This window comes from Oenanthe melanoleuca, chromosome 1 (genome assembly GCF_029582105.1).
Source record: "Oenanthe melanoleuca isolate GR-GAL-2019-014 chromosome 1, OMel1.0, whole genome shotgun sequence".
Classification (NCBI taxonomy): Eukaryota; Metazoa; Chordata; class Aves; order Passeriformes; family Muscicapidae; genus Oenanthe; species Oenanthe melanoleuca.
In genome coordinates this window covers 93,280,976-93,305,600 of record NC_079333.1, presented here as the reverse complement: position 1 = coordinate 93,305,600, position 24,625 = coordinate 93,280,976, and the positions used below count along the sequence as shown (strand labels likewise).

At 40.5% G+C, this 24,625-nt stretch overlaps 1 protein-coding gene across 1 annotated transcript in view; it reads left to right on the top strand.

Moving 5' to 3' along the window:
• Positions 1 to 24,625, top strand: part of ARHGAP6 (Rho GTPase activating protein 6) — a 302,154-nt gene that overhangs the window by 74,567 nt on the left and 202,962 nt on the right. The window lies entirely within an intron of this gene.

Here is a 24,625-nt window from a genome sequence, read left to right as displayed (position 1 = left end):
CTTGCTGCTTTCTCTGGAAGTGTAACTACCAAAGCTGCAAAAGACGTTGCAAATCTGGTATTGCAACAGGCTTTGGAAACCAATCATGAAAGTAAATTCCAGAGAGTTGGAGCAATAGAGGGAAATGTTGATGGCAATACTGACAGTCTATTCTGCATCCATTTAAAAACTTTCTCCGCAGCACCTCCATGGTTACTCTGGCTAGTATGAGTCTGTACGTAGTTGGAGAGAGGAGCTCTGATACATCTTGGCTTTTAACTTACCTGGAGAAGTATAATGCCTATAACCCTGTTTAAACCAGGGCTTCCCAGCTGCCAGAAATTTGAAATGTGCTTTCTGTAGAATTGCTGTTCTTTAATTGGTATGAAAGGTTGAAAATTCAAAATTTCGAGACAAAAATAGTTTTTAGCTTTGGGGTCTTTTTAAATAGAATCAAAACATTTTTATACAGATAAATCAACACATTTTTAGCTTTCACTTAATTACTGTATAGTTTTGGAACATTTTTGGTTTTCAGATAATTTCTATTAGGCAAATTTTCCAGCGAAAATATATATGTTAATAGGAACATGCTCCCTGTACCTGTAGCCTAGAAACAGTGTAGATGAATATTACAAACCTATTAGAATTCAAAACCTCTGATGAAATTTTTTTCAAATAATTTATTTTTGCAGAACTAAGTTTTCTGAGTATGAATTCCAGAAGGATAAAATAGTTTTCATTGTTCAGTGTTGGTGTATGGCACTAAAAGAATGCATGACATTTTAAAGAGAACAACAGGTTCCTTTTAAAAATAGTATTTAATTCAGGAATAACACTGCCCAGTGAAAGATCATGAGTGGCAAAACATGTGTGAATGCTCACTTGAATTTATAGACTGTATATTTTACCCTTCTTACTAATAAACTTGGAAATGGACTGAGAAGAAATATTGCTTGTATTTTATATGTTCTATACTCTGAGATTATAAGTCACTGTAGAAAATTGACAGCAATCCCTTTTGGCATGCAGCTGGAGAACAGGATGGCAATCAGGAAAATATTTAATGGAAATGTTTGCAAGAAAGCAGCATGTCATATTTTGAAGTTGAATTAATTCTGTGCTTTGAACATTTTTAATCAATTCTGCAGAGGATATGCTAAAAATTCCTGTCACCAACAACCCAATTTCATGCCTTGCATCCTCATGATTTCACCCTGTAGTGGTGTGCAGCTTTCTTGCCCATAAGAGCATCCTTTTTTGTTCCCAGTGGCATTTAAGATCATTCTCTCTCCAGACATGAATGGTGATTATGTTCTTTAATTCTAAGTATAGCTGCAAAGCTACCTCACCAGTTCAAATAGGTCCCAGTGTCTGGTGTCTTACAGTAATTACGTTGAGATGGACTGGCATCACTACCTGTCCTTTATTAAAAACTTTACATGCCTTCTTTCTGAGAAGTCTGACTCCTCCCCTCCTAGGCAGCTTCACACAGTACTGACTAATTTTCTTACAGGCAGCTCCACGCAGCTCTGACGCCTCTTTCTCTCTGCATGTTTTCTTCTTCCTTCTGCATGACAGGCTAACCTCAACCTGTCCCTTTCCCAGCTGCCCAACCCTGCCTGTCCCTCACACAACTACTTTTTACCTTATCTGTTCCTGCACCTTATCTGCTCCAGCAGCCTCCATCCCAAACTGCAGCAGACTCTGGTTCTCAAGCTCCAGCTACACCTGTAACTTATGGCCAGCTGCCCTACTCTTTTATAGCACCCATCCTCACTGGGCAGGCAAGGCTGTTCCCACAGTATGAATCAGCTGTAATTCTTTGGGAAAGACTGCCTTCTGCACTATCCTTTCATCCTATCTTCCCACAGTGTCTGCCTGGACTGCTGGGGCAGGGCAGGGCCAAAGGTTGGCTGTGTCCAAAGCTACATACGAATCCATGCTGGGTTCAGCCCTCCTGACTCTTGCCTGCCTTGCCATAAGGAAGGTGAAGAGAAAGACAGAGAGAGGGTTGCTTGGAGAGGCTCAAAGTGCATCATGTGCTTGCTGATTTCTCCAGGCTGTTGGAAGGGTCTGCCTGCCAGCGTGGCACAGGTGGCAGAGCTGGTGTAGGTCAGTACCTATTAATGGATATTTCCTTTGCCTGTCTCAGCAGCAAGGACTCCTCTATCATAGCTTCAGGTGCTTCACCAGAGCAGCTCAATGGATGAGAATGGGGTAAAGTTATCTGCCTTCCAAAATTCAGTATCACAAGTGTACAGTATTTTGTTTCTTGCATGTTATACTTTGAGGTTCAACTCCACAGATAGTTCTTAATTTTAACTTCATTAGATGGCACACTCTTTAATCATCTGTCCTGTCTCTGGTCCCCTCTCTTTCATGTAAGAAATTCCTAAAAGTCATCAAAATATTGTTTTTGGGTTCTTCTATGTTAATCATGGTTTTGGTCAAAGATGATAATAAGTAGTAATTTGATTGAACTGAATTGCTTGCCAAAGTTAACAAGAATGATTGTGCTAAATGTTTTATGTCAAATACACAGCTTGAATTTAGAAACTATCAAGACCATGATGCAAAATCTCTGATCCTCCCAGGGAGATGCTGATGTTGCTTATTCTGCTTTCCTTTTTGTTACAAATCATGTGACAAACCCTGTTTCTTCTGAACTTCAGATCCTTTCTAGACTCCAACAGAAACTTAAAGACATTGATTTGTTTGGCTTCTCAGGCGCTTTTTAGAAAAAACAAATATTTTTTTACCCAGGCAATAAGCCTAACACTTTGCTTTTAAAACACTGTATTCAGAATTAGGTAACAGGGTAATTCTAAGACCTTCTGTAGGGTGAGGGTGATATCAGCTTTTTTTAAAATAGTATCTGCTAATATTCTGCCATAGCTACTTATAATTGTATGAACGTGCCTTGTGCTTGTTTTAAATTTTGGACAGTCCTCATTGCTGTCCAGAGATCTGGGGATGCATTACAGGTTTCTGCACTGCATCAGAATAGGTACTGGCATTTTCACAACTGAACTGAACTGCTTTGTAATGAGTTGTAGCAGTGTTGAAGAAGAAGGCAGGCTGCAGAGCTTGTCTCTGTGCCAGTTTTTTTTTTGTTTACTTTTTATTATGATTAAATGCCTGTAAAAATAAGCCAGTGATTGAATCCAGTCCTTAATTTGAAAGAGTTGAAATGAAATTGGGAGTAGGAAATGTCACGCCTGAATCCCTTAATCACTGAAAATCAAAGCTTTTGATGGTGTCCCTAGATGAACCTTTTCTCCTCACTGTGGGCCTGTGTCTTTAAGACTTTAAGGCTATAGGGATGTATTTTCAGAGTAACCTACTTGGAGGAAAATCCTTTGTTTATGTGGAAGAGGGCAAAGTGTTCTGCCACATGGGGAAGGACAGCCAATACTTGTGAATAAAGTGCTAATTTTAGCATGGTCAAGCCAAACCAGTGCTGGTGCCATGGGCTGGAGGCCACCCCTGTGCTGGTGTTTGGATGCTCTGATTCCAGCTGGATGTACTGGCTTTGTTGAGGGAACAGCCACACCAAGCTGTCCCTCTGAAAACAGCTCATCCCCAGACTCAAGCTGCATCTTTCTCATCCCAAGCCCTTATTTATTCCCTTCTTGACCTTGGAGGGTAGAGGTTTGTCTAGTCTAATTCTACATGTTCTCAGTGTAAATCTCTACATGGGCATTACCCCCTCAGAGTCCCTCTACAGACAGTCCTGTGGAGAGAACACCACCAGCCCTTCTGGTACCTGTTAAATAATGAACTGAGTAGTACCTGCAAGTGCTGCTCTTGCCTATAAAAAGCCTCCTGATGAGCAGCTTGGATTTGCAAGGTTGAATCCTATCCTGTCAGTCCCTGATGAAGACTTCTTAAAAATGGGAATTAATCTAAATGAATGGTTTGGTTTTGGCTTTTTCATCTGGATGCATATTCCAGTAATACTTTATGTAAATAACATTTATTTCACATTTGCTTGCTCCAAGTACTGGAGTTTCAGAAGAGAGTGGAAGCAAAGGAGGCCAGATGAAATCTGCCAGGAAGATTCCATGTTTCTGTCATTCCTCAGAAAGGGTGATCTAGAAACTGCTCTAAGAAAGCATTTGCTTTTCAGGATCTGTCTTTAGATGCCTTATAGTCTAGGAAGCAATCATAATCATGCTTTCCATTCAGGCAAGTATTATGACTCCTTTATATTCTTTAATACAGAAATCCTTTGGACCTTTTGTTGTAAAACTGAGTGTGCACTTCTTAAAATGAGACTTATACAGACACTTGCAGGCATGACATTTCTTTGAATATTGCAGACCTAATTACAGATCTGTGAGGGTTTTCTTGTTTTGGTTGTCATTTGCTCAGCAGCCCACATCGTGCTGTCACTTGCCACAGTGTCTGTGCTTCTGGCCACAACATGGGTTGTGCTGCCAGTGTGCTTTTCCCATGAAGGAATTGATTCTCTAGTCCTAGATTTTTATAAAGGGAAATCCTTTCATCCTGTATCCTCTGTTTTTCTCTGGAGCTATGTCTCAGAAAGCCTCAGGACTCCTGGCAGGAGAGGAGTTAATGCACTGGAGAGAAATTGCTGCAGACAGTGTAGGTTTGAGCCTTCCCCCTTTACTTTGTATTGCAAAAAACATTAAAACATTTCTCCTTGAATTAGAAACCAAGTTGGACCCCTGGCTTAGAATAATTAAACAAACTCTTCCTGGAGAGTGGCAAAAAATAAATAAAGCATGTCCCCTTTTTTTAATATGTACAGGACAGTTGCTTTTCTTCAAGAAAATATCAACAAAGCCAGTCCACAGTCTGGCCAGGATTAGTACTAATAATCCATTTCAGCTTTGGCAGGGTCAGGTTGTGCTTGGGTCTTTTGATTTCAGTCTGGTGCTTTGAGTCTTTTCTGTGCTGCTCCAGAGAGACCCCAGTCTTTCTCCAGATGGTTGTTGTATTAATACATTGATTTTATGGATTTTTAGGGCTTCCACCAATTTTACAGGGTGGGTCCCATTGGAAGCTGGTACAAAGGCAAGGCAACAACATATTTTGCCCTCTACAAAAGAAAGATTAGACCCTAAGTCAATCTTGTTTTTTGGCAGTGGTGTTTCAGCTCTGTAGAAACATTAAATGTACACAGAATGAAGAAATGCCAAGATAATACTGCATCTTTGGGGATGCTCTGGGGAACTTTCTGTGCTTTGAATTTTCTTAAGAAATGACAGAAGAAGGGATATCACATCCTGTCTTTGAACTTTTAGGAAGCGAACAGTTGACTGGCTTAAGAACAGCTCTCTCATCGTGGTGGACTTTAGTTCAGTCACGAGAAGAGCTTGTGTGTCATTAAAGAGATATTGATGTTGGTGATGGCAGAATGCTGGCAAGAAAATGACCTAATGTTAAATTAATGGTAGTTGTACTTAAACTTCATTGGATCCATTAAAGAAGCCTCTTTTAGATTGCTGGTGAGTACTTCTACTCATTGGTATGGAAGTAGTTCTCCTGGATGTATGTGTGGGTGTTTTTGTTAAATAGAAACACTGAAAGGATATGGGAGAGACGCACTTGGAAATTTTCCAGACTTAGACTCATCCTCTTTTTTTCACAGAGATTATTCATGAGACTTAAAAGCACACATTTATCATATAATCACAGCAGAAAGTTGTGGCACTTTACTATCACCCCTTTTCTTTATCATGTTATCTCCCAGAATTTAATCTAAAGAACCTCTGGGTCTAATTTTCACTCTTGAGTTCTGATGACAAAGAAGTTACTGCTAAAACTGTACTCTTTGTAGCAGCTTTCTGATTATTCCTCATGTTTGCAGGTGAGCTGTTGTGACAATCCCTGAGTTTCTGAATCAGATGAAAACATTTTATTGTACAGAATTTATCTCATTTTAAAATCAGGCATCTTTCTACAAAATGGGCTGTCATCAAGAAGAGAGAGTGAGGAAGCTTAAATGTAAACACTCATTTGGTCATGGAAAGTATAAAAGCATTTAAGGTCATTTGGGAGAATTATCCACAAAATGATCCCATATTATCAGAGCTCATCTGTTAAGTTGAAGCTTGATTTCATGATGGAAACATTGTGTAAGAAACAGATGCAGTTTTTTAGCAGATTATTTATAATAGTTTCCATAGTACCTATGATTCCATGGGAATTGTGAGCCAAATATCAAAGGATAAATTGCTTACAAGTTTATTTCCCCAGTAAATAATTTCTTAATGTGGGATGTGTACCAAGCATCTTTAGCTCTTGCTGTGATACTAGTTTCTCACTGGTGTGGAGGTCCTGGTGTCCTGCTTCTTTGCTGGACTGTGCCTGTGAGGCTCAGCATGTGAGTGTTGTGTTGGGAAAACCCTTTCTCAGACAGCACACAGGGCAGCTTGTACCCCATCTCTGCAGGAATCAGATGCTGTGCTTTGGGGGAGCATGGTGTGTCTGCCAACACATCATCTTCCATTTACCTGAACCACAGGCTGGCTTTTGTGTGTTGTTTTCAGAGTATAGATGGGGTTTGCACATGAATAGGGGAGAGCTGAAAGGAGTTTTCTCCTCAACAAGCTTTATGGGCCAGGTAGCACCTGGGTAAAACAGCATCAGTAGCATTTACTGCATTTCTTCTGTTCAGGAAGGAAGTGGCCACCATGGCCAGTTGTGTTTGGTGGAAGACAACCTCCTCTGCAGTCTAGCATGAGCCATCAAGGTCTTGTTTTGTCGCTTCTGCTGGATGTGAGAGCTACTCTTTCAGATCAGCAAAAGACTTTGTAAATGATTTTAACTGTGCCCCAGTGTAGCTGTAGGGGAATTACTGTCCTGAGAAGATGTGGCACTGTATCTTTTTTTCACATTTGTTCACTCCTCAGTTTCTGATGTTGACCAGTGAAACATTTCACTTGTTTGGTCTGGACTGCCTAAAAATCATTTTGGTAATTCACAGCTTCTAATGGCAGCTACACAGTAAAATATGAGTGCAGTAAAGCATTAATATGTGTACAGAGATAGCAAATATTAGATATTTAAGAAGAAAACTCACAATGATGCAGATCAAAAGGTGCAGTAAGGGAGTGTTCTGTACATATCTTGCAGATAATATCTAGCAGTACTCTAGCAGAAAAGTGCAAAGAGAAAAATCTTGCTTTGAAAGATCTGCAAAATCCATGTTTATAAAATGATAAGAGAAACTGGCCTCTGAGTAGGAAATGAGCATTTTCTTGAAACAGATACTGTAAAAGATAAACCTTCACAAAAGGATCATTTAATTTTGAAGAGTCACAGATCCCTGGGATATTCTTCCATGTTTTTGATATCTCTTTCACAAAATAAAAATATAAAGATGTTAATATAAAGGCAAGAAAAAAAATCCCTTACTTCTTTATATCGCTGGCGGATAATTTCTAAAAGTAGTGTTGCAGGATAGTGAAATGCTATTGAAATGCTATCTCAGTTCAACAAAAAAAACTTGAGAAAAGAAAGATGATTCTTAACAAAATCAGTTGCAAACTCATCCCCTGTAGTGCTTGAATTCTTGAAAATGTACTTTACTTTAATATAAAAGTATCCTAAAATGTGTGTTATTGACAAAGGCTCCTGCTGCTGAGGAGCAGCTGCCATCATCCTCTGGGTCATTCCTTTGTAAACCCATAATCCATAGCCTCTGATTTTTTAAATATAATTTTTCTTTGTGTTAATGTGACTTTCTATTTGTTTTCTGTCACACAAACCCTTGGTTCCTATGGAAGCTGTTGGGGGGAGTCCTTCAGAAAGCATTTGATGCAATTTTCTTTTGATAGAGCTGTCTTTCAGAGCTTTTCCTGTGCTGGCATCCCTTTGGATGGGCACAGAACCTGGTTTGTATCTGGTAGGACTCATCCTTTGGAGAGGTGACACTCTGAGCAGTCCAGAAGAGCAAACAGATGGTTCCAGAGCACACTTGGTGAATTTGTGGAAAGTCATTCTGTTCCCTGCTGGTGTCCTGGCTGTGGGCTGATGTGGGTGCTGGGTGAGGGTGATGGGAGCTTTTCCTGCTGGCTGGAGATGAAGGGGTTGATCTAAAGGAAAGGTCACAGAAACTGCTTAAGCTTTTGCTTGAGATTCTCCTTCTTGAATTTTTACTTCAAAATGAGGATGACATTAGCTAGAAAGGTTAGAGCAGTCAGCTGTCTTGAAATAAAAGTTTCTTCTTTGTATTTTCTTACAGAGTTAGTTTCTTTTTGCAAAATAAAAAAGACCATATGAGAGCAAAATAACTGATTTTAATACTAATTTCTTATTTGTTTTTGGCATTGTTGACAGGCTACTGTCTCATTTTGACTGTTTTATCAGGGTGAGAGACAAAAAAATTTTGAAGGAAAAATGTCAGTGTTTTATCTGAAAGGTAGGGCAGAAAAGCCAGTAAGAGGCATAGCAAAAAGGACTCTTGGGCTTGCACAAGCTTCATGGAGATGAGCCCAGGGAAACTCATCACTTCCTCAGTCCCTGTACAGAAAGTCAGCATTACCAGGCTGCTGGCACTTACCATCACAACAGGTGTGGAGGTAGGAAAAAGTGATTTTTAGCTATTCCTAGATGTAAAAGGCTCTTGCCAAATAACTGATGAACCTGTTAATACTGTTTTATTTGTGGTTTGGTGAATAGTTTTAATATTACAGAGGAACTGGAGGTAGTATTTAAAACTGAGGAGAAATGCTTGCAGAGCAGCCTACTCAGCCCAGTCAAACAAAGACCTTTTTGAGGTGGTTAGAAGCAAGCCATGCATTTTCCACAAAGATTAGAAAAAAGAACAGAAGCCTCAATAAAGAAGTGTCTAAAAGTCAGAAACACAGACCCATAGTAAAAAAACATGAGTCCTTCTTGGTTACCATAAAAGAAATGTGCCAATGTGATGTCCACAGAAAGAAAGAGGACTACTGGAAGTGAAGTTTGGAATTGGAAAACAGCACAACCAAAAGGACTCGGAGAGTGGATTGAGAGTGTTTCTCTGATTATTGCCAGAATCTTAAAGTGAATGAAATAGTAGATCTGACAAAGATTTTTAATGACGGTCAAGCCAGTCAAATTGGTGACTGTCCTTAAAGAAACACACAGCTAGAGACATAGTACTCAATTTTAAGAACAGGTAGAAAAATGGGGTCTAGGCAATATTAATTTGTTAACTGAGTTTCTGTATGACCTGAGGGCTTTGAGCATATGTTGAAGGTAAGACTAATTAAAAAAAAAAACAAAAAAAAAACCTCTAATGCTTTTCTTTGAAAAGAGCTAATTTTCAAGAAAGGGAGATGTACTAGACCTGATTTTTATGTTAATGTTGTCTTGAAAATCCCAAGAATTATGGGAGATTGGTGTGCTGTGTCTCCAGAACCACAGTAAACAGTCTGTCCAAGTGTAATGGGAATTATATACTGAACAAGAGATCAGTCCTGTGTACTGAGCCACACATCTGTCATCATCCAGAATGAATTAACCTTTTTGGTTAATGATTTGGAAGATGAAGTAGAGGCTAAGTTTATTAATTAGGCAGCCAATGCCAAAGTAAGAGAGGATTGCTCTACAAACACTGAAGAATGGAATTAGAACTTACTTGTTTTTGTCAAAGGGGTCTGAAATAAGATACAAGTCAAGTGCAAAATGCTGTGTTTATTTATGAGCTATCAAGGACACATCCCCATGTAAGGGAATGAATTGTTTCCTAGGCAAAAGGTCTGCAGAGTTGGTCATTGTTGCCTTGCATTTAATCTGTGGTTCAGAGTGGCATGTGTTGGGCACAAAACCATCCAGTGGGCACAAACAGGACTGCTATATGCAGGGCTGTATACAAAGTAATCTGCTTGCTCTGTTTAGCTCTGCTGAAGCTTGACTGAAAAAGCATCATGTCCATTTTCAGGCATCCTTCATCAGGAACTGTGTGAGCCGTCTTGAGGTGGTTCTGATCTACCAAAAGTTTACAGACTGTTATGTATTAAAAAAGTTTGAAAGGAGTGGGTTTGTTTAATTTACAGAAAAGACATGTGAGAGACACTCCAAGTTTCTTGAATATAATCACAGGCAAAAAGGCAATATAATTCTCTGCATCCACAGGAAATAAGAATCTCCAAAATAGAATAAAAGAGAGATGTGTTTACATACATCAGTGTTTCTCTGATGATAAGGGTAGTTAAGAATTGAAATAGATTGCCTAACCTATTCTTACCTTACTTACAACAGAGTGATTTCATGGCTTTGGTAGGTAGCTGTGTATTGGAATAGCTCAGCTGCAGCTGATTGTGGCTGTCAGGATTTTCCAGCTGTCTTCAGTGACAATGTTTGTATACAGTGAGCACAGGGGTTTACACAGTGATAAGAAGCAAGTAGAGAAGGTTACAATGTGTTGTTTTAGAAAGAGGAGGTACATGTAGATCTCCAATGCCTGGAGTTTGTTGGTGAATTCTACTGTAAAGTGGGACAAATCTGCTGTATTTTTTAAATCACCCAAAAATGCATGACAGAATGTGCCATTAACTGTCAAGTGAAAGAGTCAAAGGCTGCATCAAGTCCTCTATTGACAGGCTGCTTTACAAAGAGAATATAGCAATTAAGAGCAGTGCACATTTTCTGATGTGTGCTTAGCCTACATATCCAGACACCTGAGAGATCTGTAGGATTATTTGCAAATCCCTCATATGGGGAAAAAGACAACTCAGAACTACTGGCCTGAGTTCATTTTAAAACTACCCTTTCTTGAATATGGCAAGATGTTTCTTGGACACAGCTGTGTAGCTGCAGCTGCATGTCAGTCTAGTTGTAGCAGGACTTTTTTTCTACTCACTAACTCGTATATGATGTGGCATATGGAGCTGAAAATTGCTCGTTCTGTATACTCATTAAAATAGAGAGCAACATCTTTGCAAGGATGGTGGGGAACATCCCTTGCCTCAGCGTGACCAGAAAGGCAGTTTTGGCACCCATGGTATGTGCCAAAAAATACTAGCTTCATCTCCAAAGAGCTCAGTCTCACAGCAGGGCTCTAGCCCAAGATTTTGGGAGTAAGAAACAAGGAGGAAAAGCCCTTCTCTGCCTTTACTATAAAGGTTCTCCAGGTGAGATTGCATCTTTGATGTGGCTGATACGGTAAAGGAGCAGGAAGATGTGTATGTTGGCCAAACCCTAACTGATGCCCAAATGCATGAATGGAGATGAACTTACAGAAAGTACCTTCATAAGGCCTGATCCAAAACTCATCTGGGTGGAAGAGGGTCTTCTCTTGGTGACAGATTTGGCTCACATGGTTGCTATTCTCTTTTTTCCACTAGTGGTTTTCTTCCAAATTTGTGAAATAAACTTTTGGTTTTCTAAAATGGACAGTAGAAAGTGTATGTAGAACACCTGTTATTACATTTTCTTTCTTTTATTTCTCTCCTTCTTGCCCCTTTTTTCATAATTTGGATCACTTGAGAAAATTGGGTTAGACTAACAGTGGACAGTTAAAGTAGCAGAACTGAGATGGTAAATTTAGATAGGAGGGTTATATGAACTATTGAAAACAGTGGATGGATAAACTGGATTTGCCAGTAATAGAGTAATTCTTGTATTCTTCTGGTCACTTTTGAATAACAATCACATTATAAAAATAACTTTGTCCTAGTGACATAAATAAGATCTGTAACTTGCTTTATTGAATGGAACAATCATTATTGGAAAAAGTTCATTCTACCTATTCTACCCTCCTGTTAGAGGACAAAGACCACAATTTATAGAAGCTAGTCCAGAGATGAATAGAAACAAAAATCATTAAGTCTCAGGAAGCAACAAAATTAGGTTAAATGTGGATTCTGAATAGAAGTGAAAGGAGGAAAAAGAATTCCATCCTTGTTTCTGTAGAGAGGTTTTAAATACAGACCTTTCAGGGAAAGACAAATTTGGCTCTTTAATCAGGTTCTTACCCAAAATGTACATGCTTGTATAGAGAATACCAGAGCAAAGGAAGTAGTGGGTAGGCCACTTCATATCACAGAGAGGTTTCTCTTTTTCTAAATTAAGTTTACATTAATTCAGCAGTGTAGAAATGAACTGCACATTGTGTCTCGAGCTTCCCTCTGCACATGCATAGGGATGAGCGTGGGCAGCCCTGTCCATTGTGCATGCAAAGGTCTGGAGGGACAGGAATGCACAGTCCCACTGTGTGGGAGCAGCTTGGGCATGCTCAGGCCTCTCTGTTTGGACTATAAATCCTTTTGAGTGGATTTTTCTGGAATAAATACAAAAGAAGAAAGGTGATGTGAAATATAAATGAACCTCAAGCTGGGAAGGTTTTAGTCTCATTACTGAAGAGGGCACTACTGAAGACATGACACAGTCTTTGAATTTTTATTTTGGGGGAGTTGAGGTGGAAATAGGAAGGTTTGGGTTTTGGTTTTGGTTTTCTACAAGGGTCCATCAGGACGGTTCCTCTGTGCTCCTCCTCCCAGCTGTGAAGATATTCAAGCCTAGAATAAGGCCTGGAACAAAACAGTAGGATGAGAACAGAACTCCACAATGAGGGAGCTACAATATGCCAAAAGTGCTGGGTTCACTGTCCTGTCATAATTGTGTGAAAGTCCTTCAAGGAGGAAAGCCTGATGTGCATTAGGTGTGTGCACATAAACACATTTTTGAGAGGTCTACAGCAGTGTTTGTGGGGAAAAGCAGTAGAGAAAGAGGATAACTAAACAAACAGAACTCAGGGATCATGGTCTAAGACTTACAGTCAAACCAGATTAAAATTAAATCCTAAACAACACCAAAAAATCTGTTTTGTTATTTTGTTATTGCTGTTGTCCTGTAACCTAATCCTCTATCTGTTAATATCTATTTATATGGATTCTTGAATAACAACTGCATACTGACAACAACATATTGACCTCCTACTTTTTAATTTTACAGAAGGGAGAGGAGAAGAGAGATTGTCAAGAAGTTTTCCTATTTCTCATGTATTTTCTGGTAGTGCTGCATGGCTGTCTAAAAATTGACCCCAAATATTTTCCAACCCAGCATTCGTGTGTGCACTCCAGTTACCTCCTTCATGCCAGTTGACACCTAACTTGGATTTTAAGCTTCTTTCCTCATTCCCTACACTTCAGTTTTATTGGAAGGAAAGCAGGTAGAATGGTCATGGCACATAGGTGGTGGGATTTATGGGATGCTTTGTAGAGCCCAGGTATCTTGTTCAAGTGAAGCACACAGTAACATCCACTCTCTTTCCATTTTTTTTGACATCTCAGCACACTTCACCAAGGTGTACTTGTAAGCTTGTGGTGCACTTCATTGGGACTACTTAACTGCTTGAACACTGATATTTGCTAGAGCTCAAATGCTCTTTCAGACTTGAAAGTTGTGAGTTATTTCATATCCAAATTTTCTTCTTGTATTTTTGTGTTTCACATCTAATGACAGTGCTTTTACTATATTAATCCATCCCTCTGAATTTACTCTTTGTAGAGATTATTCAACATTGGCAAACACAGTAGAATGAATTAAATTAAGCTGAAATGTCTATTTTTTTAGAGCAATATTAATTCCAAAACTTATCAGACTGTTTGGCTAAGAAGGAGTAGTTTTGCACATCAGCAGCAGACTAGCTTGGATGGTTGTCTCAGGATGGGTGTCTCAGGTTGTCTTATGTGGTTTAATTCTATAAATTCAGATCAATAAGGTATGAGAGACATTTACTTCATTGTAGCAGCTTCATGTAGCCTTCACATGCATCACTAGGTAGTACTTTACATTACTCGAGGTGGTAATGCCACCCAGTGGAGAAGAGGAATATGGTCTGCTTCTAACCAAAGAAAAAAATGCAAGTAAGAAGTTCTTACTAATAAAGATGCAAACCCACTAATTTTGAGAAGCAAATAAGATTTTTGTTCCTTTTCTATATTAATTAATTACCTTGCTAGTGTCTTACTGTGATATCCTAAATTTCAACTTTTTCTTGCCAATTTTGTTTTCTTTTTAATGTAATCTGTATTTTGAAAATTGTGCTGAAATGAAGTTTATAGATTATATTAAATTCCATTATTCCATTATTTCAAACCTCTGTTTTTCATTGAATATGATGGATGTTATCTTATGTTGAAATGTTTTTATATACTTCTGTCTTGGGATGACTTTATGATTCTTGTATCCCCAATCGTCTGTTCTGCTGGTGTTGAATACTGAGTTCTGCAGCTTTAAGATTGGTTCCAGGAGTGAAGAGGGAGAGAAAAGAGAAACCAGGACAACTTCATAATTCCTTCTATATGAAAGAGAAAATGAAACATGTTGGAAAGTTATAATTTAATTTTGCTGTCCATAATATAATTCTCCAATTCCTGCATCATTGAACTCAAACCTGGTTTTCTGGCAGAAAACTAGAAAAATATGTGATTTTTTTCCCTTGATATTCATAAATACTGTTTCTGATATCTTGAGATCTTATCAAGAGCTAATTTGTTCTCAGGTGGCTGGTACACTATAATTAGGTACTTGCATTCATGTATGTTCTTCTAGGCATAGTCACATAATGTACCTGAAATTCTTGGGAAAATCAGGGGTTGAAGACACTCACAAAGGAAGAGGCTTGGCATGGTGCAGTTGGCAGAAGTGTGGAGCTCTCTGCATGTTGCCTGCAGGTTCCCATTCCTGATTTGTGTGTGGCATTCCATGGTTTTCCATGGGAAGGCTGCTGGGGTTCCTGCAGTGTCACTGGGGTTGCTCATGCTGCTGACTGAAGGCAGCAAAGAAGAGCATGGTGGTGATGAAGGTGGCTCTCATGTTCTGTTGGAACCTGGAAACTGGGAGGTTTGAACTTTCTGTGCTGTCAGGCACTGACCCCCAGAACACTGCCATTGACCTGAGGCCTTGGAGAAGGCTTCCAAAATTGAATGATAGAATTAGATAGAATGATAGAACTGGAATCACTGGTGTGGAGTTTGAACAGAAGCATCTAATATCACATGGTGAAGGATTTGAAATTTGGGGTTTTAGAATATAGTTATAGGTATAAGGCAAGATGGAGGTTTTAGGGCAGAGGTTTTCTTTCTTCTTCACCTTCTTGGGTCTAGGTGGTATTTTTTAATTGGATAGAAAATGCTGCGCTGTGGGTCATGGGTGTTTGGTCATTGGGTGAAAAGTAAAAATAATTTAGGTATTAGTTTTTAATTGTACAATTATGCCTTAAAAGACCTTGTAAAAAGTCAGATACGTCATAATTTCTTCATTTTTGGCTTGTTAGCTAGAAGTGCTGTAGTACTTACTGTAACATAGATAAGAATTAATAAATATCTGAGTCTCAGCACGAAATTTCATCTCTTGTGCATTCAATCCCAACTCTGACTGAAGAGAAAAAGAAGATAAAAAGCTATAAAGTTCAATACCTTTGGTTCTTCCTCCACCATTGCCTTCAGCTGAAAGGGTGGGATTTTAGTTGTCTGTCTGGTTTGCTGCTGAACCTGCTCAAGTTGGGAGCCCTGGCTGATCCCAACAGCCCAGCCCAACATCCACACTGCCCCATCCCAGAGCCTGTGTCCACTGTCTGGTCTAAGAGTTTGTTCATGAGCTGTTGCAAAACAAATGAATTTTTCAAGTAACTGATTACTTGGCAGGTAAAAAGAGATAAAATTATTTCACTCAGTGTTTCTTGGCAGTCTGGCTGTTTCTGCTGTGTTGTGAGGGAGACGCATCCATCGTGGCTCACAGCCGCGCTGTTAGTCACAGCTGGTCTGGATCAATGCTGCCCAGAGTTTGGAAAAATGAATCCTCTCAGGGAAAATGCAGCCTTTGCCAAACCAGTGAATTGATGCTGAGGGGCCACTCAACTCTGTGTATACCTGGCTTGTTTGAAGCTCATGAAATACCACTCCTTAGTGCATGAACATTTTGACAGCTCCACTGCAGCAGGTTGGAGTTTCCCAGTAGTGTTTTTCCATGTCCTGGGTTTGATGTCTTCAGCCCCACTGCAGCTCTGTGGTTTCTGCTGGTGTGGGCAATGGGGACTGCAGGGCTGCCATAGGGAGTGGCTGCCCTGTCAGCAGGAGCCAGGCTTGGTCATGGCCAAAAGAAAGCAGTGTGGACTTCAGAGAAACCTCTCTTGCTTTGTTGCTGTTGTTTTTGTTGCTTATTTTTTTCATATTGCTCATGACCTCAGAGTCATGCCATAGCCATCAGATTTGCTTTTAAAGCTGCTTCTGTAAAAGTAGTGGGTGTATGTGAGGTTTTTTGAAAGAAAAAAAGCTACAATTTGCCATGTGATATTTCCTTATATGTGTGTGAATAAGGAGGCAAGCAATGATTGGGAGTTAGAACATTGCACTGTTCTCCTCTGAAGGTTGTTGGTGACTGTTCTTTGTGATAGAATAATGACTAATTCTTCAAAAATGATTAATTAAAAAGAACTCTGCTGAGTGATTTTCCTTACTTCCTGGGGGCTTGTACATGGTGTTTTGCAGTGCCTCTGAATGGAACAGCAAGACATGATTGCAGCATGTACCAGTGGAGATGTGTTAATGCCAGCTGTCCAAAAAGCTGAGGCTGTGCGTCAGGACGTGTGCCTCTTACAGCATGTTTGCTGCAAATGTAGGCATCACAGCTTGCAAATGTTCTGCTTAATCATCATTCACACTGTAGTTTTCAAGAAGGCTGATGGTACAGATACAAACCTCATGGACCCAGATTAGAGGAGCGTGTGTATGCAGCTCTGCAAAGTAAAAAGGAAACGTCATTCTTTTTTGTTTATGTCAGGCATACACAAGTTTGTGCATCTTTAACTGTCGTAGATCCTGCGGGTGCTGCACGGGACATCTGTGATGCAAAGAGTGTTCAGTGATTCACTGATACAGAACATGAGGATGCCTGTGATGACTCACTTTTTCCCCTCATGCTTTCTTTTCCCATTAAGCAGAAACAAAGCTTAACAACTTTTACCAGAGTTTAAGGCTCTAATAATTTGAGAGTTAAATGTATTTGAATACAAATTAAGTTTTCCTTGAGAATCCCGTAAGGGAAGAAAGAATCCCTTATTTCTTGAGATAAGGAAAAATGAACTAGACAAAACACTTGAGAAATGCTACAAGTATTAAGCTTGAAGCAATGCCTATTTCTGATACCCAGGCAAAGATGGCTAGTTCTTGGGAAAAAAAGGATGAAATTACATGAAGAATGTTCTGTTCTTCTAAACCGTAGCTGTTGTTCTCATTTACAGAAATAAACAGATGTTTCTATTTGACCACCTCAGAGTTTTCCCATAACAACTAAAAATGCAAGAAACAATTCATTTGAAAGAAAAAAGTAAAACATGTTGTAAGCCACTCCTGAGGAGGAAAAAGCTGGGCATCTGCTGCTCTGTTCAGTGGTATCTCTTTTAGTAAAAGTTTGTGATGGGGTAGTCCATCTTGAAGGGTTTAGACTTTTTTTGTCATTGTTTTTCAATGCCCCGTGTTTGATGTCAATGTTTGGCTAAAGCTGATAGAGTTTTGCCTAGCCTGCTATTTGATGGTGATTCTGATTCAGCTTTTCAGGAAGGAAGAATTCTTATTTACACAGGGACCACACGAGGGAGTGCTGTTCTGTGTGTCTGGCTGCAAGCAGCTCTCTTGCTAGCAAGGGCACTTAAACTCCGTGGTTTTTCACCCTGTTAATGGAAAACATTTTCTTCAGCAGTTCTCAACTTCTTCCAGGCTGATGTAATTTCTCAATGTAATTTCTCAATTTTTTTCTTTTTTTCAGTGGACAGTGTTTGGAATTTGTTGCTTCATAATGGCACAGCAGCTTTCCAGCCTGTGCACCAGCCGTGCTGGGAGCATGTGTGTCGTGGGAGGGTGAGTCAGGGGAAAGCAGGCAGGGTTTGCTTTGTTTGCTTTCTGCTTCCCTCCTTCCTTGCCTACAAGTTCAGTGGGAGCTGACCTGCAAACCTTCTACCTCTAGTTCACTGGTTCGTGCTAGAGCATCTGCTATGTTGTAAATGTTTGTCCAACATCATTTATTTTGCTCTTTAAATTTCAATATGTAATCTTCTCAGAGCATCAATCTTTCTGTGTCACAGAGCAGGCTGTTTGCTTTAAAGCTTGCATAGACAGATTCTTTGGTGCTGCATTGTTCCCTCAAGCTGGCATCCTACACAAATTAAATCTAGATGCTTGGTAGCTGCATACTCTCGAGTTGCTTGACCCTTTTCTAGTGCTTGTGGCATCCAGGATGATGTTTTGCATTGAAGAAAGAAGTGGTGCAGTCTTCAGCCCTGAGACATGAAGTTAGGACTGGAGCTGATATCCCTGTTTGCATGTCCCATAGCACACAAGTGGCTGCTGGATACTGCCAGGGCTTGTAACTGGTCAGGTGTTAAAATGAGGTGTGCATGGTAGAAGCTCCCAGAACAAGACTTTGGGCAATTAATCCAATATCTACTTTTCCACTGACGACCTGGAACCTATTTTTTGGACACATTGCTGCCACATGTCAAAAGGGAAATGTGAAGAGCCCTGCAGAGACCACTTGCCAGTCAATTTGAAGAGGAACATTATCTGTGAGTGATGCTCCAGGAGACCCCTGAGAGGACAGTCCCTTTGATAGCACTATTTTATGAGTCTCTGCAGAAGTGTGATCTCTCCCTGCAGTGTAATTTAACAGGTGTATTTCAGCTACTTTTCCTAGCTAATATGGCCAAACACTTTGCTGGGTAGAAGAATACCTCTAATGATGTGTGGCTGTTAGCCTCCTACTGACAGATCTTCCCAAGTGGCCTCTATGCTGGAGATTGAAATATTTTATTTTTTATTTTGTATGATATCTTGTCCTAGCATTCCTCTTTCATGAAACTTCAGAAGTCATGATTCAAAGGCTTCAGGCAGGCATGCACAGAGTTCAAAATGCTGTTGTACTTAAGCCACTGTCATGTGTGGTGCTCACACAGAAAACTGTCAGTTTGGCCATGTACTTTAGCTTGGTGAGAGTTAAGTCAAAGAAAGTATTCTGTTTGACAAGAGTAGTAAATGATCAAGTAATTCTCTCAGGACTCCCTAAATAGCTCCAAATTGTTCCAGGAAACATTTGGTTCATCACAGCAGAGAGATGCAAAATCAGACATGTGGATTTAGCTTCCTGGAGCAGTCTCAGTGGAGCAAATGATAACACGTGGCTTTGCATAGTGGTATGATTAAAACCTACAGATGAACACAGATGATAGGTCGCACCTCTTTTTACAAGATCAAGTACTCCAGTGCTCTGCAAAATGGAGTAAACACTCCACACTGGAATATCCATTTCAATCAGCCAACTTGCAGATTGTTTCCATCATACTCAGTCCCACAGGACATAAAATCTTCCTTTTTATTACTTAGTTATCTTCTTCCCAAGTTTAAAAATTTCCAGTTTTTGTGGAACAAATGCTTCTGATTTCTGAAACCAGCAAATGCTTTTTTAACTATATGTCAAAAAACCTTTATATAACTCTGGTCAATCTGCAAATTAGAATATGCCAGCTTTCAGCATTCTTTATGCCTGACTTTTCCATTTTTCTTCTCTCTTTCCCCATGCAAAAGTATATTTCTTATCTAGCAGAGCATTTTGTAACACAACTGCCCTTGCAATTGAAGTGGCAACACTAGTACATTAATGACCTATTTCCTTGATAAATTCCACATTTTCTCTCAGAGGTGACCTCTCAAACTGCCCAGAATTTTGAAACGTCTCTTCAGCTCCTTCTCTTGTGTATTATTCAGAATATTGGGCAAACTGCTGCAAACAGTTCTCCTCTGAAAAACAGAGAGTTGGGAGGCATGGCTATGCCATGTAGCCAATGATCTTCCAAAAGCACACTTTGCCAACTTTATTCAGACACATCTCTTCTTGTTGTTGGCCAAGCTTTCAGCAAGAGGCCCCATCAGCCAGGAGAGCTGAGTCTATTGGCCAGGTAGAACAAATACTGCCTCAAAGCACATCAAATGTAGCTGACAGCAGCAGTGATAATGTATTTATGAACACCACTGTCTATCCCAGCTGCTGGATGCAGGGATAGATCCCTTCCAGCTGAGGATCACAACATACCTTTTGCTGAGTGGTGCTCCCAGGTTGTATTTCTGCCGTAGAACTGGTGTTTTTGAAAGTGCATGATTGAATTCCTGCAGGGTATAAGGGCCAAGTGCATAGATAAAAGCCAACATGCTTTGAACATTGCTTGTGGCAGTCCTTACACTTTGCACTGCTAGAACTGAGGGAAAGCCAGTCAAAGGATAACTTCATATTGCCCACTGCTTGTATGCTCTTGTTAAACATATGGTGACAGAGGAATGGGCTGAGGTTGAGCCAACCTTTGCTCTGACACACCAGACCTCATAGAGAGACAGAGAGACCCATCCATAGGATAGAAAAGTTATTTTTTCATTTTTTTATTTTTTTGGGGACCATTAAATCTTTAGACTTTCAGGTGTTGTCTGATCTTCTGCAGCCTTCTCAATGCTACAGCTGATCCAAAACCTTTTTAGGATAGACATTGTAAAGATTTATGAGGAACACTTTGGAGGATGAGTTGCTTTTCTGTAGCAGAATTTGAAAAATTGAAAAATGGGTTAAAAATTGAAACTACTTTTAAATTTCACAGTAAGTGCACAAATGCTTGCCCCTAGTATTTCCTTTCTCAGCATATTTGAGACTTAGCAGTAATGTTGTTTCATACCCCTACCCTTAAGAGTGGGTTTGGCATCAACATGAGCTGCAGGCCACATTGCTTTTGATATAGCCCAGTTCACAGTTGGCCTTCTGGGCTGCAAGAGCAGGTCATGTTGAGCTTCTTGTCAACCAATACCCCCAGGTTCTTCTCTCTTGGTGCTTTCAGTGTGCCCTCCTCCCAGCCTGTGACTGGGTTTGCCTGTACCCAGGTGCAGGACCTTGCACTTGGCCTCACTGAAAGTCATGAGTCCCACAGCCCCACCTCTCCAGCCTGTCCAAGTTGTCCCTGTGGATGGCATCCCTTCCCTCCAGTGTGCCAACAGCACCACACAGCTGACTCAGTGTCATGGGCTAATTTGCCAGGGCTGCTCTGGATCTCACTGTCCACATCACCAGCAAAGACACCAAACACCACCAGCCCCAATACTAACCCCTAAGGGACAGCATTCATGGCATACATTACTGTCTTTGAAAAGTATTGATTTACATGTGTATGTATAGTTTTATTTGAAAAAAGTGTTACTCCATTTTACAAAGTATGACTAAGATTTCTTGTGCAATTTTGGTCATTCCTATTTAAGTAAAATGAGCTAGGACTGGAGTGGATCCAAGTAAGTGCTGCTAAAATCAGGGAGGAGAAAGATCAAAAGATTTTAGATTGCTTAGCCTCACAGAAGAAGGACATTGGGAAGGCAGAAGGATTATCCTTTCTTAGTAGGGAACAAATACTAGGGATGAAATGGAAGAGCTATTTAAGCTAACGATTTAAAGGGCTGTAATGTGGCAGTGAATAACCTTAGGACAGAAATTAGAAGATGGTTTTCAGCTACTGAGACTCTTCAGAATGAAAGTAATGGGAGTAAAGGCAGGTTTATGAAAAGATTTTTCTCCTCAGGAAGCTGTGATTGTGGCTTGAGCAAATACTGTCATGATTGTCCATATCCAGGGCTTTGTCTCAGAGGTGTCTTCCAGTCCCTGAACTGTAGTTTCTGTAGCTATAGGCCAAGCTTAGTTTACTTCCAGGCATACCTTTTAAAAATACTTTTTATTTTCACATGTCAGCATGAATAGATATCCAGAAAAGCCACCAGGCACAGTCAGCATGCATTCCAAGTGGATTCTTTAAGCAGGCTGTAAGGCTTGCCAAATCTGTGGCTTTGGCTTCAGATGCTGAGGCATTTAGTGGTGTGCTCTGTAGCAGCATCTCCAGGTGTGAGACCCTGCTTCTTGACTATCAGTGCCAGCTCTGTATGGGACAGGGGCAGTCAAGTGTGGGATGGAGTTACAGACAGGGCTTGTGAGTCCCCAGGTAGGTGGTAAATGAAGATCTGAACTCTGTTTTAGAATAGTGCTCTTTTGAAATCATTACAGTGTAAGCACGTTTCGAGAGGCTTGTGGAAGGGAGGGCTTACCTAAAGAAGGGATTCAGTCTGGACTGTCATCAGGTAGGAGAAAAGAGGTCTGTGTCTACCTGGCATGTGTGTAAGAAGTGGTACCAAATCAATACATGATGTTCCTTTAAATACTCCTAGTTTTTTCCTTACAGCTTCCTCTTTCTGATTCTTGACTTTGATTCTCGAAAAATAAAAAAAATATTGGAATTTAGTGGTTTTGGTGGAAAGATAAAGCATTATTGTGACTGGTGTGAGCTCCTGTTTTTGGATAACTAGTTAACACTGAACAAAGAAACAAGAGAGGCGAGTGAACAGCAGATGAAATGTAGCCCTAGAGAGCGTCAGAGATTGTAAGGAGGCTCTCGTAAACCAGTCTCCATGGTACACAGCATACATTTCCATGGTCTTGTTTATACAAAGAAATATTGAGTAGGCAGTTTAGCTGTTTTTCTTCCTTTCTCCAGGCAGTCTTACATTAGAGGATTTTAATAATGCAATTACCTTTGTACTGCTTAGTACACCTACAAATTATCTTGCATTCTCCCACCTCTTCCCCAGCACAGGAGGCGTACCACAGAGTAATGCTGCAGAAGAAGCTGTTCAGAGATTTCCTCTCCTCCCAGCAGGAATAAGCCTGACTCCATTTTGAGGAGAGGAGCCACTCAAAGGGCTGGAAAGGCAATCAGAGGATGACAAAATGGTTTGAAGGATAGGTATAATAGTGCTGAAAAGGCTGGGTGGAGGAGGGATTTGGAGAGAGAAGGGTGATGGCAGGGGAGCAGTAGAAATGGAGAGGCATCCCTAGCTTGACTCCCACTGATGCCTCTTGATTCCAGTGAGGACATCAGTTGTACCTGGATGGACAGAGCAGGCAAGTGATGCACCTGGACTTAGCCATCTTCTGCACAGCCTCATGGTTTTACTGCCTGTTTTAGGTGAGCACAGTGCTCTGTCACAGGCCGGAAAACTGACTGGCACTGCCTGGAGCCAAGGGTCTGGCTGAGGATGTGCCAGGTCTTCCCAGCAGGTCTGGGGTGCCCCTGTTCCTTCACACACTGCTGTGCCCTGACACAGCAAGAAGCATTATGTATAGTTCAAACCAAACTTGAATGCAGCTTTTAAAATACATTACTGTTTGGGAAATGAAAGAATTGTCTTAAAGGGCTGCCAAATGTACAAATAAGTATGTCCCATATACTTGGCAGCAATTCTGTGACTGGGATCTCATGGAGCTGGTGGGACCAGAGTCACATAGATGAGTTCCTTCTTCCCCAGGTGTGAGGGAATATGCACCAAAAGGCTGTGCCTTTTGCAGAACAGAGATGCCTAATCTAAAGGCCTTGAAGTGTTTGTGAGAAGGGTCATGTGAATCTGAAAGCTGGTGGCAAATCTCCTGCCCATGGGACTTGTACTTGCTGAGACATGTTTATGTAGATGGAAGTTGTTTGTCCAGATGGCACTCAGATATCTTCACTCTCCATTTCCTTGTAGCAGTAAAAGAATTGCATGTGGATCACGTTCAGGAAGTTGGCCCTCTTTATTTTCCAAAAGCCTAAATATTTATAGCTTTCTTTCTGGGAGAAAGAAAACCAGGTGAAATTGCATAAAAGTCCATCTGTCAAGAGGAATTAAATGAGTTGACTCACCCTGTTGACGGAGAGGAGAGTTCTGTGGTTACAACCCAAAGCTGAGGCCAGCTCTGTGCTCCAGACCTTTGCCAAGGCAGCTGGGTCACATATGGGGTGTGAAGCTATGAGAACCTTGATATAAAAACCTTGGTTTTTCCTGGCAGGAATGCTTTGTGTGCAGGTAGTCCCTCTGGCAAAGCTGCACACAGACTGCTGGGTGTTTCTTTTGCTGGCTGGAGGCTTTCTGTGTAGCAAAAAGTGGTGCTGCTGAAAAGAGGACATCCCAATCAGAGGCAGGTTTAACAGATCAGCCTTCCTGTGTGAGTAAAATGGTTGGGAACCTTGGGGTAGGGAAATCCAGAAAACTGACTTGGCAGATTCCTTGTATATTTAACAGTAAGTTGTACTAGGGCACTTGGGGATGGGTAATAACTTTCCCATGAGCTTGCTTTTATACCCTTGTCCCTCTTGATACTCCATTGCTACATGATAGGGCTGCAGCACTCCAGAACTCAGTTTGTTGATTAAATGCTGCATTTATTTTCCAGAGATATTAAAGAATAGTCACGGGTGATTTTATTTGCCCAGCTTGAAGCATCTTGAAAATGTCATAGATTACTACATGCTTTTCAGAAAATGTGGTCTGCATTGAAAACCCTTCCAGGTTTTTTCAAAAGGGACTAGCAATTTTAGATGTCTAATTTAGGCCAGCAAGCTTAAGATAGAAAGCACTAGGAAAATGCCAACACTTTTAATGTTGTCTGCCACTGGACAGGATACAGTAGGGTTTATATGCTGTGGCAGATGAAGCAGAATTAGCTTTTTATAGTGTTAAACCATGGCTCTTTTCAGTGAGGTTATTCTGTATGTCTCCTTCTTGCCTCCAACAAAAACACTGTGAAGTGTGGGCTGTGAGGGCAGGGAATACTAAGAATGCTATGAATGCTTTTCCTCGCT